At 46.6% G+C, this 18,218-nt stretch overlaps 1 long non-coding RNA gene across 3 annotated transcripts in view; it reads right to left on the reverse strand.

Annotated features, from left to right (window-relative positions):
• LOC119156201 overlaps positions 1-6,276 on the reverse strand; it is a 65,124-nt gene extending 58,848 nt beyond the window's left edge. Inside the window, exon 1 of one of the 3 annotated variants that reach the window (XR_005107019.1) lies at positions 6,222-6,276. This is a non-coding gene — a long non-coding RNA (uncharacterized LOC119156201). Of the gene's footprint in view, positions 1-6,162 lie in introns of all 3 variants that reach the window. The other 2 variants (XR_005107020.1, XR_005107018.1) reach the window with 2 other exon arrangements.
• Between the last annotated feature and the right edge of the window lie 11,942 nt (positions 6,277-18,218).

Consider the following 18,218-nt stretch of genomic DNA (forward strand, 5'->3'; position numbering starts at 1 on the left):
AGCTTCTTTTTATGAACTTGTTCAGACCCTGGAAGAAATGGAGCTCATTGCAGAGCCATCTCCTGCTTGGTGGGAATCGCCCCAAATCCCCAGGTCTCATGTTCTGCCTGCCTACCCCACTGCAGAGGACAGAGGATGAGCTCCAGCCTCTCCCTTACCCCCTTTCTCTCAAAGGAGTGCCTTCTCCTCGCACATGGGACTGCAAGACAGCTCTTTCCCCAGGGTGGCTCTCTGTCAGACTTTACAGCTCTGGTTTCTGTTTGCACCCTCTGTCCACGGGTCCTAATCCACAAGGCAATGAATTCAGTGGAAAAACATCCATCAGCTGCAAGGGCTGATGAATATGCCTGATAGCAATTAGGATCTAATTTGTCTAGTCTTATTATTCACATATGAGTCCTGAGATTGAGACTCCCAGTAGTAAATGGAAATTTTTCTCCCTCCCTGCACCTGGGTTTCAGTGGTTTTGATCAAACTAAAAAGCCCACCTTGCACCTCTACAGCTGCAGCCCCTGCCTGCCACCACTGGGCTGGATGCAGCAGAGAAAAGCACTGTCTTTGCGAAGGGGGAAGCAAGAAGGGGAGATAGCTTGGAAGAACACATGCAAGTTATGAATATGCAGTGGAGATTTATCCCCAGAGCCTTTCCAACGGGATGACCTCCAGGTGAGCAGCAGGAAGAAGATGCCAATAGAGTTGTCAGCAAGAAACTTTTGCTAACATCTGTGGCAAGGTCTGTGACTGCCGTAGAGCTGGCAGGGACTGAGGTACTGCCCATCAGCCCGCTTTCCCTGTAAGTGTGCTGGCCATTTGTCTGAAAAGCTGCGGAGAGAAAAAAGGGAGGTGCAAAGAACTAAGTGATGCCCCGTATAACTATAGTATCAGCTCACCCTGGTCTCCTTTGCACATCGGCATGGCTGATGGGGAGCTCAGGGCAGGACTGCACATCCAAGAGCCTTTAAGTTAAGGCTATAGACCAAAAAATGCCTGAAGGCTAACCTGCTGCCAAATGCAGGTGCTGACTGTGAATGTTAGGGCTAAAGCTGCTGCTTTAGAGTAGATTCTGACCTATTCCCTCCCTTATAGTGCAGCAGCAGGAGAGCTGCCTAGTGCAGCCCAGCCTTTCAAATGTTGGTGCCTGAAAGTAGGTTCCAAAATATGTGTGGAGCAACCCTTTTCAGAAGCTCAGTGCATGTGGATGAATAACATCAGATGTCCTCTGAGCTATTGAAAACATTTTCCAGCTGCATAACTCTGGGGTTTGGAGCCAAATTTGAGGTGAGGAGGATGGAAGAGTTTGGTTTCACTTGTTAGCAAGTGCTCCAGTTCATACCCAGTGGAGAAAAGGGACTAGCAAAATTAAGGACAGCTACAGCAGAAGACAATAGAGACAGAAAATTGGTCTGTTAGCAGATTTCCACCCATTCTTTTTGTAAGCCCATAAATAAATATGTCTCTAATGCCACTGTTTGTTTTTATTCTTCCTGAAAATGCTCCTCCTATTATTTTTACCTCATCCCTTGACTCTCTTTGTAATCCCTCTAGTACATTCTTTTCTTAAAGGAAATCTAGTCTGAACTGAAGAAAGCTCATGCTCCACAGCCACGCAGTAAGACATTCAACACACCTCTGTTAGGGCCTGGAGTACAGTGGGTTATGGCATGCGGCTATTGGTTGTGCCACTGACTGAATGGAAACAGGAATGACTATAGGACTGTGCTTCCTTCTGTCCATCAGGCGTGTCTTACTGTCGGGAATGGTAGACAACAGGTACTAGAAAATGTTCTTTTTTCTCAGTGACCATCTAAAATTGAGCAGTCTTTTCTTCCTGTATAATTCTTAGTTTATATTCACCTGCATTCAGGGCCAAGGGGATGTTTGGGGATGCTGAGCTTTATACACTGTTGGGCTTTGCCATATAGCCTGAATAGACCCCATGTGCTGCTGAGTGGACAAACCTGGATGATGGAAGCAGTGGCTGTAAGAAGAGGTAGACTATGAGTGTGCAAGGCTGTACACAGATGAGTGCTGCCCCCAGATCAGCTAATGATCTCGGATGTTCCCATCAGAGACAGCCTCTCGCTCCATGTGTCTCTGGGAGCTGGCTTTATGAACCAAAACCAGCCCAGGATCTTTGCCTGCAGTTCCAAAATAGTCCCTTTCTTGCCTCTCTCCTTCCAGCTCCCTCCCTATAACCAACACCTCCCCAGCACCAGCAGGATGGTGGAACTCCCAAGGGTGTGGCGGTGGCAGGGAAATCCCAGACATCTGGAGACTATCTATTGCAGGGGAGGAGGATGAATGCCCGTCTTCCCATGAGAACTCAGGAGTTGTGAGCAGAGGAACCACCCAGCCTGTCTAGGGACAAGACTACTGTCTTCCAAGTCCCTTCAACATTCAAGCAAATGTTGCTCAAGGACCCCAGTGGGCTGGCTTTTACAAGACATCCTCATGATGTTCTTCAGGCATCAACAGAAACCTGTCATTTGGCCTAAACGAGAATGAAAGAATTTGAACCTCCCAGGCCTTTAACCTTCTTAGTCCTGGCTGGTCAATGTACCAACAGGTACTGACTGGTATTTGAACTCTCATTTCTTTACAGGGAGTTTCACTGGCAGGGAGGAGACATCCTCATGGCAGAGGACTCGTGGGGGTTCTGAACTTGGTGTTTTCTGAGTTATTCTCCTGCGAACAAACTCCCAGAGGAGAAGGTGACACAAAATCAATTGCACAGATCAATACCTGTACTGATGTATTTCCTGGTGACAGGCCAGATGGCCAGTTGAAGGTAAACAAAATCTGAACAAAGTCTGGGCACAGCAAGAGGTTCCAGATGGGAACCAGAAGTTCAGAGCTCATCAGAACCATCTCCATGCACACATTACAGGCACCAACCAAACACTAATAAATGATTAACAGAGCTGTTGTACATTAGCCTCAGCTTTTGGTTCCCTCTCACTATTTCTGGATAATTAAAAAAAAAAAAAAAAAAAAAAAAAAAAAAGCAGATGATAGGGAATTCTGCATTTGGATAAATTAATTAGATATTCAGCTCTCTGTGGACCTCATACAATCCTAAGAACCCTGTTTGCCCTCCCCAAATGCCTCAGACCACAGATTAGCCATTTCAGTTGAAGGCTGCTCGAAGGCAGTTCCCTTTGGAGTCCATCCAAAGCCTTAAGCATCCAACTCTTCCATGAGGCCCTAGAGTAATGCAGCAACCCCTTTCTTCCTTCTGTGAACTGAATGATCTTTATCTTCAGTCAGTTCTTTAAACAATGGGAGATACGAGACCTGGGGATGGAATCTTTTGCTTATAATGAAGAGCTGATACAAGAAAATCACGTGGGTTTATTGCCTCCTTCAGACCCTCCTCCCACACTTCCACTTTCCCTTCACTTTCTGTGTCTTTAACCTGTGAGCAGTCTGGACATCCACCTGCCACTGCTGCCTCTTGGTCCATTTTCTGTGCCTGCAGTGCTACAGCACTGTAATACCAGAAATATCCTTTCTTTCCGGGGTACCACTCGCTCTTTTGCACTCAATGGTACAGTCACACTGCAAGGCCTGTGATGGGCTGAAGGGGAGGAAGGCTTATCCCTTGGACACCTTCCATCTGTTTTGTCAGGCACCAGCCCTAGCTTTCAGTAATGGCCTGAAACTGATGGGACTCTGATATCCAGCTATGACTGGGTATAGCACAAGTGGGCAGACGTATCTGGAGCTGAAATCAGTCTTGCTCCTCCTATTCCAGCCGGGGTCTTCATAGCCTCCCCTTGAGCATGGGCATCTAGATCTAGAGAAGAGCACTGGTCTAGGCCCCTGGGAGCAAGAGTGAGGAGGGCACCAGAGGGGACTGTCCCCTGGGAGCACTGCAGAGCACAGCAGGTCTGCACCAGACAGCTTCCTTCTCATTCTCTGACCTTCAGTTCCCCCATTCAATAATTTTATTCATTATACAACAGCAGGATTAGACAGTGCCTGCTGGTTGGCACGCTCCGATGGGCATTAATACCTGCTGGCACAGAAGCAGGCACATGCCAGTACTCCTGTGTGCTAATGAAAAGGCACCATTTCCACTTCCATTTCAGCACACACTGAGGTTTCCTGAGAGCCAGCATTGATCATTGTGTCCAGGAGAACATGTGCTGCCTTACATCTCCAGGAGTCCTGCTGCTTAGGGCAATGGTTGCCATCAGAGAGCTGGATGATGTCAAACTGGACCCTTACTAAATTATCATGGGGCCAGGGCTTGTCAGCACTGTGTCACTCAATGGAGACTTCCAGCGGCATGTTGTCTTCATGTACACTGGGGCTATCCCGGCATCCCTTGGTGAATAGAGTGAAAAGCTGCACCAGGGCAGGCTCGATGGTGCAGCTACTCACTACTTTTGGGTTCCCACTGGGATGTTTGCTTTAAAATTCCACGGTTTGCTTTTCCCCAAGTTCTGCAAAAGCTTCTTTGTCAAAAGAGGCTGGAGCAGTTCACCTGCCACCCTCTAGGAACTCCTCTATCACCATGACTCCTTTTGGGTCCTCTGCCATCCTGTTGAACCCTCGAGAGGTGGTGGTGATGGAAAGCTGAGAGAAGTGGGAGGTAGGATTTCCCTGGCCGACTTGTATATAGCCCTGCCACAGTGCCCTCACCCAGAGGAACTGGCCTTGGGGACTAACCTCCAGGCAGAGCAGTGAATAATGTTTGACTTGGAAGGAGGACAGATGGAAGGAGCTGTCACAGAAATGTTGAACAAGCTACAGAAGAGAGATATCCTGAACTCCCAGTTCTACAACCCAACAGCAAGAAGACACCCCACAATGCTGCACGTGAGCTTACTATTGTCTTATCAGATTAGCTGGAACTCACTGTCTCAGGGTGCTACAGGGCACAAGAGCTAAGCGAGATATTTTTTTTTAAGAAACAGATAGTATTTATAATGGTCTCCAAATTTTGTGTTGGAATAGTAACTATCTAAAACATGTCAGACTTCCAAAAGAAAAATGTCCTTTATTGCTTCTGATAAAAAGATTCCAAGGCCACGGTGCTGAGAAGGAATTTGCCCTCAAGCTTGCTTAGTCCAGAACCAACCACTGCAGAGTATCTTGCAAGATTTCTCTGGAGGAACTGATAATAATCGCATTTGGACTCAGAATGGATGTCAGAGCTTTGGAGCCATTAGGCTGATTCAGACGTCTGCTATGACCAGAATGGACAGCATGTGTCCACCTGATCCATGAATATTTATATTTGTGACCTAGCTGTGATGTGTGGGGAAATAAAACCTTTGAAAGAGTGGGGTACTAAGTGCAGAAATGGCCATGGTAGGTACTAGCACGGAGGGATTCGTATCCTGCAGGTGACAGATCTGATGTTGTATGGGAAACCGAATTTAAAGCAATGCTCCAGGACTATTAGCAGCATCCTGGCACTGCTGCAGTTCAGTGTGCCACACAGCAGGTCATTTGAAGCTTTTGTGAGTAGGACCATCCACACACACATGCTTGGTGATGACCTCCCACCCCCAGAAGGTTTGAGGGCATGAAGACTTGCTGCCCAGCTCTTTGGGTGTGGGAACTTTGTTTCTGTTCCACACATGCAGCTCTGCAATTCAGGCCCTGCAAACAATAGTTTGGACACTCCAAGAGCAGCGAGCAGGCAAGGGGTGTGACTGGAGCGGCTCTATTCCCAGAAGCCAGGCCAATTCTCTGATGGGAGCTCAACCGGCATCTCTGCTCAGTGTCCAGGAAAGTGGTTTTGGCAGCCTTTCTGTAGATGGTTCCAGTTCAGGAGAAACTGCTGGTAGATTTGGGACAGGCAGCATGCAGATCGCAGCTGCATGCAGCCAACAGCACAGAAAACCTTCGCCAGAGACACTCGTCCAGCATGCTTGATTTTGACTTTTTTTTCACTGTATTGCATTGTTCTTGGGTGCCAACACCTTTCACTCCCCTCTGCCCGAGCAGCCCTTTATTACCAAACCATGCCACAACTCCTCTCTACCCAAACTTTTCTTTGCTTCCCTACTCCTTCCCCCACAAAAGGATTCCTCTTTCTCCTCTGCTTCAGACTCATATGTCCCCGAGAAAACACCCTAATCAGAGTGTTTCCTAAGTACAGTGAATATAGGAAATCGTTCTGCTTAAACAAAAAGGCCTGCTACTAACCTGCATGAGACAAACATCCTCTCCTTAAATTCTTTGGGACAGGCACCATTTCATCCTACCTCTCAGAGAGATCCCCAGCACAAAGCCTCTGTGTGCAGCTCAGTTGCAGTTAACAAACAGGAACTATGAACTGAGCTTGCAAGGGGTGAAATGGTAAAACTGACCTTACTGGAATAAGTTCATTCCCCTTTGCAATTATCTGGTGACAGACTTCACCTCAGGCTGAATAAATATAGTAATTCAGTTTCCAGAGCTCCAGTTACTATTTCATAAATGGTGCTCAGTTGTGACTTGGCCCAGCTTCAAACAGGGATGGGTAGGTTAGCTCTGATTGATTTGTTCTTTAAGTAAAAATTAGAGCTGGTACAATGCCAGGATAGCAGTCCCCATGTAGGGAATGCTGTCTCTGAAACAGGGAATGTGGCTTTGGACCTCGAGCTGGGCTCTGACACCAACTCAGCAGGTGATCTTCAGAAAATGACCATTCTTCAGGTTTCAGTTTCCTGAAAGCAAAGGCGGGTATCACAACACAGCACCACAGGAGCGACATGAGCTTCTTCACCTTTCTTGTGTCCAGTATAGAGTCTTGTACCATTTAGGGTCCACTTCAGGTGGGATTTCTTTCTGTGGAGCACTTCCTAAAATCACTGTCCTCAAGTGCTCATGAGCATTGCTTTGATGGAGAGCACCATAGATATCTAGCTACTAAGCAATCCTCTGATGGAACAAAGCTTTCCCTGCTTTGTTTGGACCAGACAGGACAAAAACTATGAAACACGTCAGCAGAGGCCTAGGGATTATAGAAAACATGTTTGAAATAAGTCAGAAATGAGCCTTCATACTTCAGTGAACATTTGTTCCTGGAACATAAGTCAACACTGACACAAACATGGGGGTTTTAACCCTGTCTCCAATGAGATTCCAAAAAACAGTGACTGACAACACCTCTGCGCAGCAGCATACGTCCAAAGCTGTGGAGACTGAGGACAGGAAAGAGGTACTGGTGGAACCAGGGCTGGAAAAGCTCTGGACCAGCTAAGAGGTCCACCAAACTCAGGCAGGAGGCCAGATGACAGCTGTGAAAGGCACAGGATTGGAAGAATGGTGGAGATGTTCTAGATCTGGACAGAAGGGGAGCAGCAGCAGAGCTGCATGTGAGGCAACGTGGACCAACATGGGTGGACCGACATGGGAAGGGATGTTGTCACTCTGTCACTGTCAGGTCAGTCACTGGCCTGCAGCCAGGCAGCACTGCAAATGGCCTTGCACCACTGTTGGAATGGAATGGAAAGACAAGACAGCATAGACAAGGTTGTGAAACCCACCACAGATACATGCAAGGAGCATGGACACCTTTAGGTCATTAAGGGAATGAGATATTAAGGTGAGGCTTCACACTCCCAGACTTCATGGAGCAGAGCCCCCTCCCCATGGCATCCCTCAGCATGCACAAAACTGTGCTGGTGCACTGTTCAGCCCCGCTGACGGTGATGCAAGGGCACAGTGCAGTATTTCTGCAGCCCTCGGAGCTGTGTGCAGTTCAACAGCAGCTCTGGGGAGAGCAGCAGCTCTGCGGTCTCTCCATGACAGCCTGCTTTGCATGGGGCTGGCACCTGTGGTGCAGGTGACAGCACAGGAGGACACGGCTGGTGTTTAGCCCTCATGATGGGGAAGCATGTGCTCTGCCTGAAGGGTGGCCAGCCTTCTGCTTCCGCAGAGGGAAGAAATGAAATGGATTGTGTGAAGGAGACACAAATGTTAGAAATTATCTATATAATCCTGTCTGGAGAAGTTTACTGTAAATAACACGATGTGTGCACCACACTGCTTTTGGCACAGCTGATTTATTTTTTTTTTAAAGCATGTTTATTGTTGATAAAAGTCCAGAGACACTGACACAATCTCAAAGTTATCCAGAGAGACTCAAAATATCCCATGGTTGGCAACATGAAACAAAAGCTTTGATGTACCAAGGATGCCTCAGCACCAGCAGAGCTGCAATTCCTGGGTTACGGCATCCCACAGGACAACCCACCCATAACTGCCACTGAGCTTCCACACAGTCCCAGCAGGCGGGATCTGAGGTAGCCCTGCATGGGACAGCCTCAGCACGGAGACAGCCACTGCTTGTCCATGTCCCCAGGGGACTGGGAACATCATCATCCCCATGGGGTCCAAGGTCCCCTTGGTTGGAAGGGCTTCAGCAGGGGACCCTGCTGAGCACCAGGACACGTGCCTGCAGGCCTGGCGCCACGGGCAGCCACTGAGAGGCCTTGGAAGCCAACCTCAGAAACCCTCAGGACTACATTTGGCTCTCAAGATGCCACTTATGTGACCCTTCCCTAGCCAGCTGGCTCGCAAGCCAGCCTCTTCTGCAGTTTCAGTTGCTACACAAAGCTGTTCACAGCAGCCTGGGCGCAGACACGGGCCAGAGCTTATATGGAAGGGAGGACAGGTAGGGAGACCCTACCAGAAAAGCAGAAAAGCCAAAACAAATTAAAAATGTACCCATGATGGCAAGCAGCAAGAGCTCAAGGTTCATTTTCTCCAGTTCAACATGGTCAGCCTTGGATTGCTTATGTAGGCTTTGGTCCAGCACAGACCTGGGCCTCCAGCTAATCCCACCCTTGGGGTCTCAGGGCAACAGAGAACATCAGCTCCCAAAGAGAGGTTCCATAATTCCTTCCATAGATTTTTTTTTTTTTGCCCTTGTGGCTTGGAACCTCAATGTAAGACACTTTAAATAGGTCTGATTTTTTTTTTTCAGCCAATGTTGAAAACCCAGTCCCTAGATGGGTGGGCACTGAAAATCCCAAGTAAATTATGAAAATCCCAACCTAAATAAATAACCAGTTAATACTTACAATATCAAAGTACGGCAATGAAGGAGAAGAACCTGACAGCTAGTATCATAGAATCAGAATCATCTAGGTTGGAAAAGACCTTTAAGATTATCAAACCCCTGCTCAGTGCAATTGCATTGGGAACAAGGTTTGGGAAACCCCATTCCCACCTGTGACAGGATCCCTCTTGCAGATGCAGTGCTGGCAGTCATCACCACCCTAGCTGCAGCACCCCAGCCTCGTCCTGGTGTCCTGCACAGAGGTGAGCTTTGCTCATGGCAAATGTCTCTCACAGACTGTCAAACCCAAACATGAGTTGTGCTGTTGCCGGAGGTCAAGGGAGGTAAAGACTTTACATGAATATGCTGGAAACAGAAAACAAACACAAACACAAAAATCCCCAGCAAGAAAGGACAAGCCAATCTTAACAAGCAATTCCGTTACCCGTAAATAAAAAGAAGGCAATCACAACATGCCTTAAGCTTGGGGGAGCCAAAAGCTGTCTCTTGTCTGTGGGTGACTGATGGCTTTCCAGCACCAACTTGCCTGGTGTCGTTTGTCACCTGCGAGGGGTAAGCTGCTCCTGAAGGCTCCTCTGTGCTGGTGTGTGTGCGTGCATGCATGCAACTCACGGAATTTCAGCAAAGACGCGTAAGAGGATTGTAGTCCTGGTTCAGCTAAAGACTTAGGATTCTGCATAATGTGTTAAGAAGAGCTTAATGCAATCCTACTACTCTGCCACAGAAACCCTGAACAGCGGCCTGTCTGTTCTCACCTTTCCCCATCTGCTAGCCAGCTGTGCAAAAGCTGGCTTGCCCCAGGACTCTTTAAAGGAGCAGGTGCATAGGCAGAGGTTGGGATTCTGCGCCTGTCTTCTCATGGGAGCAGTTTTTTGTGTTCACTACAGTAAAAAGACACTGTGCTGGACACCTGATGCAAAACTCTTACAATGTGGAGACTTTGCATTTTTGCATAATCTGGAGGCCTCTGGGAGGTGCGTCACAAGAAAGGAGGCTTCACAAAAGGTCTTCAAGAAAGGAGCTCTGAAAAGGGATCAGAGAGATGGAAAAGAGCAGTTTCATGTCTCAGAGGCAGGAAATAGTCTGAAAGTGAGGAACGCAGCCCTTGGCCAAAATTATATTATCCAGGAGGACATGCACTATTGCAGAGCAAGTTATCATGGCTAAGGCAACATCGGTGGTGTGCACTTGAGATGAGACCAGCTGGCTGAGAATTAGAGCAAGGATGGCAAAGAGTAGGGAAAAAGGGAACAGAAAGGCAAGATACTTGTAAATCAAACCTGAATATCAGTCAATAGTGAGGTCAAAAGGCTGGGTGAGGGTGTTTCCTGCTACTCAGTTGCTGGGAAAGTTTTGGGTTTTGGCAGCTAAACTGGTCACACGCATCCTTATTCTGAACTTCTCCATGTCCTTGTGTCCCATCTGCAAAACAAAGTTATTGTGAAATACTTTTTCCTAGCTTCTGCCTAGATTCTATTCAAGTTACAATTGCTCTGTGCCATGGACAGTCTTGTTGCATGCTTAGGCACAGTGCATAACTCCTCTGGAGGCTCCAGTCACTACAGGAGATAGTGATCTCTATGCAGATTAGAATTTCCCAAAGTTGGCACACTGACCAGGATACTAGCACAATGCAGACTGGGAAAAAAATAAAGGAAGAAAATGTATTAAAACCTGATTGGCTCCCAGATAGTGAAAAACAACAGTTTCATCTGAATGTGGGTGAGGCAGGGGAAGGAAATGGACTGGAATGTGGGCTATTCCCTATTCTGGAAGACAGCAGAATGCTGGGACGTCATTTCCATGCTCCATATGCTGGACAGTATCTGGGTAGAAAACTAGAAAAGTGAAACAGCAGTCAGAGCAGATCTCCGATACAAAGTGATCTCTGTTGTTCATAATCAGGCAACAATCAGGTGATGCATGTTATAATGTCTGTCCTAGATGAATATGGCAGACCAGTCCATATACACAAGCTTTATGTATTTATGAGGCTGTATTCTGGAAAGCAGCGAGTCTGGGGAGCTCTGACGGGTTACACAGACACTTCAGTGGAAGTTGACTCCAGGCAGAACAAGAATGCCTAACTTATTTCTCCTGGTAGTTAGTTAAGGAGATACACAGTAGAAGAAAGAACATGATTTTCCCACTGGCATGGCATCGACAAAACATTTACCAGATGACTACATTCAAGAGGGAAGCAGAATGACTGGGAAAGGTTCAGAAATGAGCTATAGGAATGATATAGAATCTTTAAGATGCTCTCTAGCATGAGAAACTCTTCAGGATCCTATTTAGTTTATCAGAAGAAAGTTAGGGACACTATGATGTTTTAACGATCTACTAAGCAAAAATATGTCCAAAAGCAGGAAGGCCTATTACTGCACAAAATAAATCCTAAAAAGTTCAGTCCAGAAGATGGAAGCCATAAAATTCAAACTGGAAGTAAGATGCAAGGGTTTTTTTCAAGATTTGAGGAAAGGGATAATTGAAAGCATTTCCTGAGGGAAGTGGTGAAATTGCCATCACTTGGACTCTTTACATCCAGTCTGGGATGACTGCTAAAGTACGTGGTCTAGTTTACCAGAATGTTTTGGATTTGATAAGTAGTGGGGAAGAACAAAGTGTCTGGACTGCCAGCTGGCCAGACAGAGTTCTGTATGTTGGGTTTTGCAAGTGATGTGACGAGATCAGCCACTGCGGTCCTTGTGGCTGTAGCAGTAAGATCTCGTAATGCATTTTCCATCTGTGATTTTGAAAATTGCTTTCATAAACAGCCAGTGAGGTGGGCTGACCTGCTGTGACTGTGACCAGAGAGTCTCCTTCCTCAATGCCTGATCAAAGCTAAAATCTTTGGTGGCAGTGCCTAATGACCACAGTCCTTCTGAGGAGACAGATAATGAGAAATGACCATGATGGGATTTTTCCACTATGTTCAAGCTGCCTAATGTTTGGCATGCAGGCAATGCTGGAACCAGAGCTGGAGTCTCAATGGAGTTTTCCTTACATCTGCTGGCACCGATTTCATCATCCATGTGCAATCTTCTCTAGAAGTCTGTGCACAGGGTGAGATGGAAGCACTGATCTTTTGTATGCCTCGAGACAATGACTCAGCTCTTACACTGCATTTTACTGGGGCCAGCACTAGGTGTAGAAAATTAAATGTATAAACAATAACTATCATCACTTTCAGGGTGTGCCTATTGAAGAGTCAGTCCAATCAGGAAACTTCAAGGAGACAAGAAGATCTTATGGTTAGGCAATAGTAATGGAGAACACCATACCTGGCTTCAACTCTGAGCTGTGCTATTAATGCTTTTTGACCCCGTGCATGGTCTCCTCCATGCCTGGACTTTCGTAGCAATAAGAAGAATTATACTTCCTGGCTCCCACCCATTGCTTTACAGATTCCCAAGTGCAGGAGCTTCCTATATGCTTGTGCACTACCTGGCAAAGAAAAGTACATTTTGAGCTTCCGGATTATTTTTTAAAAAATGTCTAATAATAACTCCCACATCTGCTGAACATAGTCACAATTTAGGAAGCAAAATATGTTGCCTTAGGTGAGATTTCAGGGGAATCAGAAAGACTGTATTGATGATTCCTAAACAGTTTATTTTCTTCCCTATCATCCCTTTCCAATAATGCCAAAGATAGATAGTTTCCCCAATCTGTTCTGTAGTCCGTTAGATCATATGGTTTTAAACCAGCCCAGCTCTCAGACTGCTGTCCACTAAAGACAACTTCTTTCTTCTCTCTTCACCACTTCTCTCTCCCAACATCTTCCATTATTCCCTGGTTGTGTCACTTTGGTAAGTATGTGAGTCCCTCCTGCTCCACCGTTATTTTGTTTGATTTTGTTCTGTGTTCAAGCAGAACCTTGCTACAAGGCTATAGAAATCATTGGGAGCTTTTCCATTCATTTCCATGAGCTCTTGGCCCAAGTTCACTCAAATCTTCAGCTTACTTGTCTTATCCTTAGTGCTGAGAGCTCGTTTACTATTGCTGGCAGGCCTGGAGACCGGTCAGTCATTCCATAATGCAATTGCCTAGGAACTACACATTCTAAAACGTTTGCTTAGAAGCCGGTGGGAGTGAAAAATAGCAGTGGGATGAGATTGGGGAAGGAGAGTAATATTGGTGTTCAAAACCCCCTTTGCCTAATGCTCATGAAAAAACAGTTCACTAGAACATTTACAGGAGCAAGGAACACCACGTCTCACATGCTGGGAAGAGAATGGCATAAACTGCTTCTGGAGAAGAGATTGAGGTTCAGCGAAAGATTTTGGGAAGTGAGTCACAACTTGTTAGTGAATTCTTTCAGGTTTCAGAGAGGATAGAAATATTCCACCGTAAATCAGTAGAAAGTTACAAAAATATCTATGAAATGCTTAAAATACCCTGAAGGAATCTAGTACTTGCCAATTCCCAAAGCTGTGCAGTCCTGCATGATGACATGGAGAAAGGAAATGCTCTTGTTCCCTAAGCAAATGTGGACTGTAAGTAGCACAGCACTCTCTTTGGGATGCTGATGTACAAAGAGAATTCAGGAGAGCAGAGGTGACCTTTCAGGATGAGGAGGGCAGTCCCAGCCAAGCTGAGTTTATGTCTGGACCCAAGTCAGAAAATTCAGCACAGGCCCCCAGGCAGTGTCTGAGTCCATGAGAGAGAAATCTGGGCTACAGAGAATAGTCTGTCAGTGCGTGGGCAAGGGAGACCATTCTTTAGCATCTCGTCACAACCTCTAGATCAACTTTACAAATCAGGGAGTGCTCTAGAGCCTTTCCAACAAATGGTGAGTAAAAGCAAGTGTAGTTCCCAGGATCTCTAGGGAAAGCTCCTTTATGCCTTCTCATCCTGTCTTGGAGATCTCAGCGTACTCCAGTATTTCTTAAACATCCAGTCTAGTTATAGAGGGTGCAATGAGAAAGATCTCAGTTTTGCTTACCAGGAGAAAGTTCTTCCCTTATCTCCGTGCTGAAGCTCTTTGCTGGGGGTAGAGAGCAGTTTACAAACACACAAGGTAGACTGTTGAGAGCTCGCCTCTTAGCACTCCTGCTCTCAGGGTCTTGGGAAGCCAGGCTCTGCAGCACACAGGTTTCACTCTGGGTATTACCGCTGTATTCCAACACAGCCAACTGATTCCGATTCAGCAGTGGTGACCTCCAGAAACAGAGGGAGTGCCCATCCATCTCCAGATGGGTGCTGAATAGAAAAATGAAAGTAACCAAATAAAAATCCCTGGAAACGGAGATGGTGACAGCAAAAAAAATGGAAAGTAACTTTGTTACTCATCAGGTTATTACCTTTGGAAAGGAAACCACATAATTGAATATTCCTCTGGACCATTCATCTTAGTTCTTCTAACTTGATATCAATAGCTGCCAGGTGGTGCCTGCACAGGCCAGTCAAATCAGATTATGTTATCATAGTTCTCCAGTCATCGCCAAGAGCAGGATCATGATCATGACAAGGAAATCTAGTTATTCAGGTACATGTTACCTTATTAAAAGTTTGAGCAAAGTACATTGAGCTGTTATAATGGGATTAGAGTTTGAGTTGTGTTCCCAGGGTTGCCATGACTCTGTGCTTTTGGTGCTTTGCTGTGGGTCTTGGAAAGCGCAGCTCCACTCTGGCCAACCACAAATAATACAGACCATCATCCCAGAGGAGTGGGCACCAGCATGGACTGTGGCCAAGAGTATGAAGCTTGTGGAGAATATTTTTATCTAGGTACAAATGCCTGAGGCAGAGACTGAAGGACCCCATATGAGAGAGGTGTGGAAGGTTCCCAACATCAGCTCACACTAAGCAAAGCAGCAATCAAGCAAAGCTGGAAGAAATGGCTTTGTTAAACGTTCTAGAGTCTCAACACCCAGTCCCAGCCTTTTGCTCCAGTATTAATAGATGTCCCTCCAGTTATCTGGTCTTTTCTCTTTAGTCTCCTGTCCCAATAGGGTATGAAGAGGTCTGAAAGGTTTCCTCTCCAGCTGACAGGAGTTCTCAGGGGTTGCCCTCCTCCACATTCTCAGTGAATAGAAAACCACATTGCGATAGGCACTAAAAGGTGTTTCTCAGATGCAGACAGTGAAGGACAAAAGCTAAGGCAAGCAGGTGGAGCCGACTGCAATGAACATCAACTTCTTGAGCCACTTCTACAGACAAATACGTTTCTTGCTCCAGAGCCACCAACACAGCATTTTTTAACACTGCCAAAGTTATTTTAATAAAACTCCTATGAAGGTGAGTTTCTCTGTCTGGGATCTACTCTTATATTTCAGCAACACACCTGCTTATCCAGGAAATGTTATTAGTGATGACCCATGGACAAACGGGCCGGATTCTCCCCAAAATCTTGTCTCAGTGGGACTTGCAGGATGCAGGACTCTCAGTGAGTCCTGAGTGTGTCTGAAGCCATGTGTCTTGTATTTAAAACTTTGCACTTCAGTTATTCAGGTCCCACCAGCCTTCAGATGGTCACTCTTTATCTTTCAGTACTGTGACTGGTGCACAGCTAGCACAGGAGGCATTTCTAGCAACATTTCTTCTCTATTCCTGTGCCTGGAATAACACTGACATTTTGGGACCACTTACTAGTCCCTGTTCTTAATGTCCTGACAAGGATTCAAAAGTACCTTGTCAAAACTGACAAGGGGTAGTTGCTGCCCCCTCAGAGAATGGCCAAAGCTGACACGTCTCCACAGACACTTGCCCAGGAGGGTTTATGGCACGAGGTTCAGCCCTTTCCTGTCATCACTGCAACTCTAAACTCTGGTGGCCGGACCAGCCCAGATGTGTGCCTTCTGGCCATTCCCAGCTTTTGGTGGTATATACCTCACTGAACGGGTAGGAATAAACAGTCTTAACACTTGCCAAACCCCCCACATTTTCTTATGTGACTGCTGAGTAAGGAAATGCTGACAGAACTGCAGTGGCCTGGCAGAGAACAGAAGACATCCCTGCCCATTCCCTATTTCACTAATATACAGGACATTTTCTCCTAACCTGCCGCTCCACAGCAAACAGAAGTGCGACATGCACTGTGGCAGGAGACTGCTCGCTTCTGCATCCACACCTGAATGAAGCCAAACTCCTAATGTGCATCTGCAAAGTGTTCTTGTACCCGGGATTAACTCCTGGAGAACAGTTACACACTTTAAACCTTCAGCTGTTATAAAGCCTTTTTCACACACTCTCTTGCTGCATTGTTCCACAAACTTGTCATGTGCTCAGGGATAAATCCCTTGATGTAGAGATTCCACCACCCCCCACCCACCCCCAATTATTTTAACATATTTTGTAATCAGTCAGCATTTTTGCTTTGTAAATGTAGATTTTAGATCACAATGTGATGAGAACGACCATGCATTCATGAAATGCATTGATTTCTATTATGGGTTAAATGGGTACAAACATACAGTGCAGATTTGCCCTTAGGAGAGGATTCCCCACATCCCCCCCCCCCCCCCCCCCCCGGGACCCAATGACTCAGACAGGGAGAAAGGAGGTGAGGAGCCTCCCTGCTCTGGGGTCTTGGCATCTGTCCAGGCTCTGCCCATCCTCTCCCAAGGGATCCACTCCCCAGAGGTGAGTGGTGGAAGGAGCAGGGCAGTGGTGGGGTCCTGTGGAGACAGCTAGAGGGTGAAATGGTTAGGTCTGAAGTGACAGGCAAGCCTCCTGCTGGTGCTCTGCACAGGGGGCCAGCCACAGCAAGCTGCTTTGTATGAAATCCTGGCCCCGCTCGCAGACTGCCATGTGTCCAAGAAAATCCTCTTTTTTTCTCATCCTCTCTCTCTCCACAAAGAAATTCTTCCACAGAATTTCTTAGAATCTGAGGACGTTGGCCGTTTAGCTGAGATTTCTGGCTGCAGCACAATTATAATTGGTCTCTCATGGACAGGCTCAGCATGGAGGCCAAAAAACTGCAAGGGTTATTAATGACTAAGTTCCCTTCTACTTCCTAATGGCCAGACAGGCAGGAAAGTTAGAGGGGAAGACTTGGGGCCTAGCCACTCCTCTCCTCTCATATGCGCTGTCCTGGTGCCCCAGCACCTTCGCACAGACTTGGAGCCATCCACAGCCTGGACAACAGACAGCATGGAGAGCTGCTGGAGGCAGGTCAGGGGTCCAGAAGCCTTTCTGGTGTTCAGAGAACATTTTGGGAGCCTTCTCCCCACAGCTGAAGAGCACATCAGGGTGAAGTTAGCTGCAGCCTTTCCAGAGGTAACTGCTTTGCCACAGCAAGATTGGAAGGATAAAGAGACCCAGCTGGAGTGGCAGACTGAGACATGCAGAAAATCACAGGTCCTTCCCCCTCCTCCCCTCAAATAAAAAGAGCATCTCAGGAGAGGTTTGAATTGAGTGAGAAACATATTATTATGATTATTACATCCCCATTTGACAACAATCACATGGCACAGTGCCAGCTGGCACCAGGAAACCAGTGCTGCTTCTCCTTCATTGCCTGATGAACATCGTGACAAGAAATCAGCCCTTGTTAGGTGGAGAACTGAAGAACGGCAGAGGAGAGGCCAAAAACACCTCCTTGAACAATCACTATCGAGTAAACAGAGCTGCACTTGGGAAACACATATATTAAACATATCTTCCCTGAGGTTTTGGGGGAGGCAAGCTCTGTGCAGGGGTCCTGAAGGTCACCATGTTCACACTTGGGCATATTTCTGTGGTGTCAAACAGGCTAGTGGCAGCTAAGAGGAGAGTCCATGATGCCTTCATTTTGCAGGGGAAGATAAAAGTCCACGAAGCTGAGAATTTAGGGACACATGCCAACATAGCAGCCTGGGTAAATTTGAACTGGCACTCCATGCTGATCACGGCTGTGCTCGGCCTTTGATAAGGGGTTGTCTCACAAGAGCTCCTAGCAATCTAGTGTCATTCCAGAAAGCCACTCTCTTATCAAAGGTCATGTCAGAAATCTGGAGATGAGGAAGGGAAACAGGCCCAATATGTAGATGTCATAGGACATTGTTTATTCATGTTAATGCTCCTGAAATCATACCTCCCACTGGCAGAACAACTGTATGGAAGCATTGGGAAAAATTGCTGTTTGTTCATCAGCAAAATCATGCATGTCAGCATGCTGCTGTGGTTGAGCAATTTTGCACTGAGGTTTGTACAGGGGAGCTAGCACTAGAGGTTTGGGAGAAGTGGATTTTAGGAGAACAAGCGCCAT

The sequence above is a fragment of the Falco rusticolus genome, chromosome 12 (genome assembly GCF_015220075.1).
Source record: "Falco rusticolus isolate bFalRus1 chromosome 12, bFalRus1.pri, whole genome shotgun sequence".
Taxonomy (NCBI): Eukaryota; Metazoa; Chordata; class Aves; order Falconiformes; family Falconidae; genus Falco; species Falco rusticolus.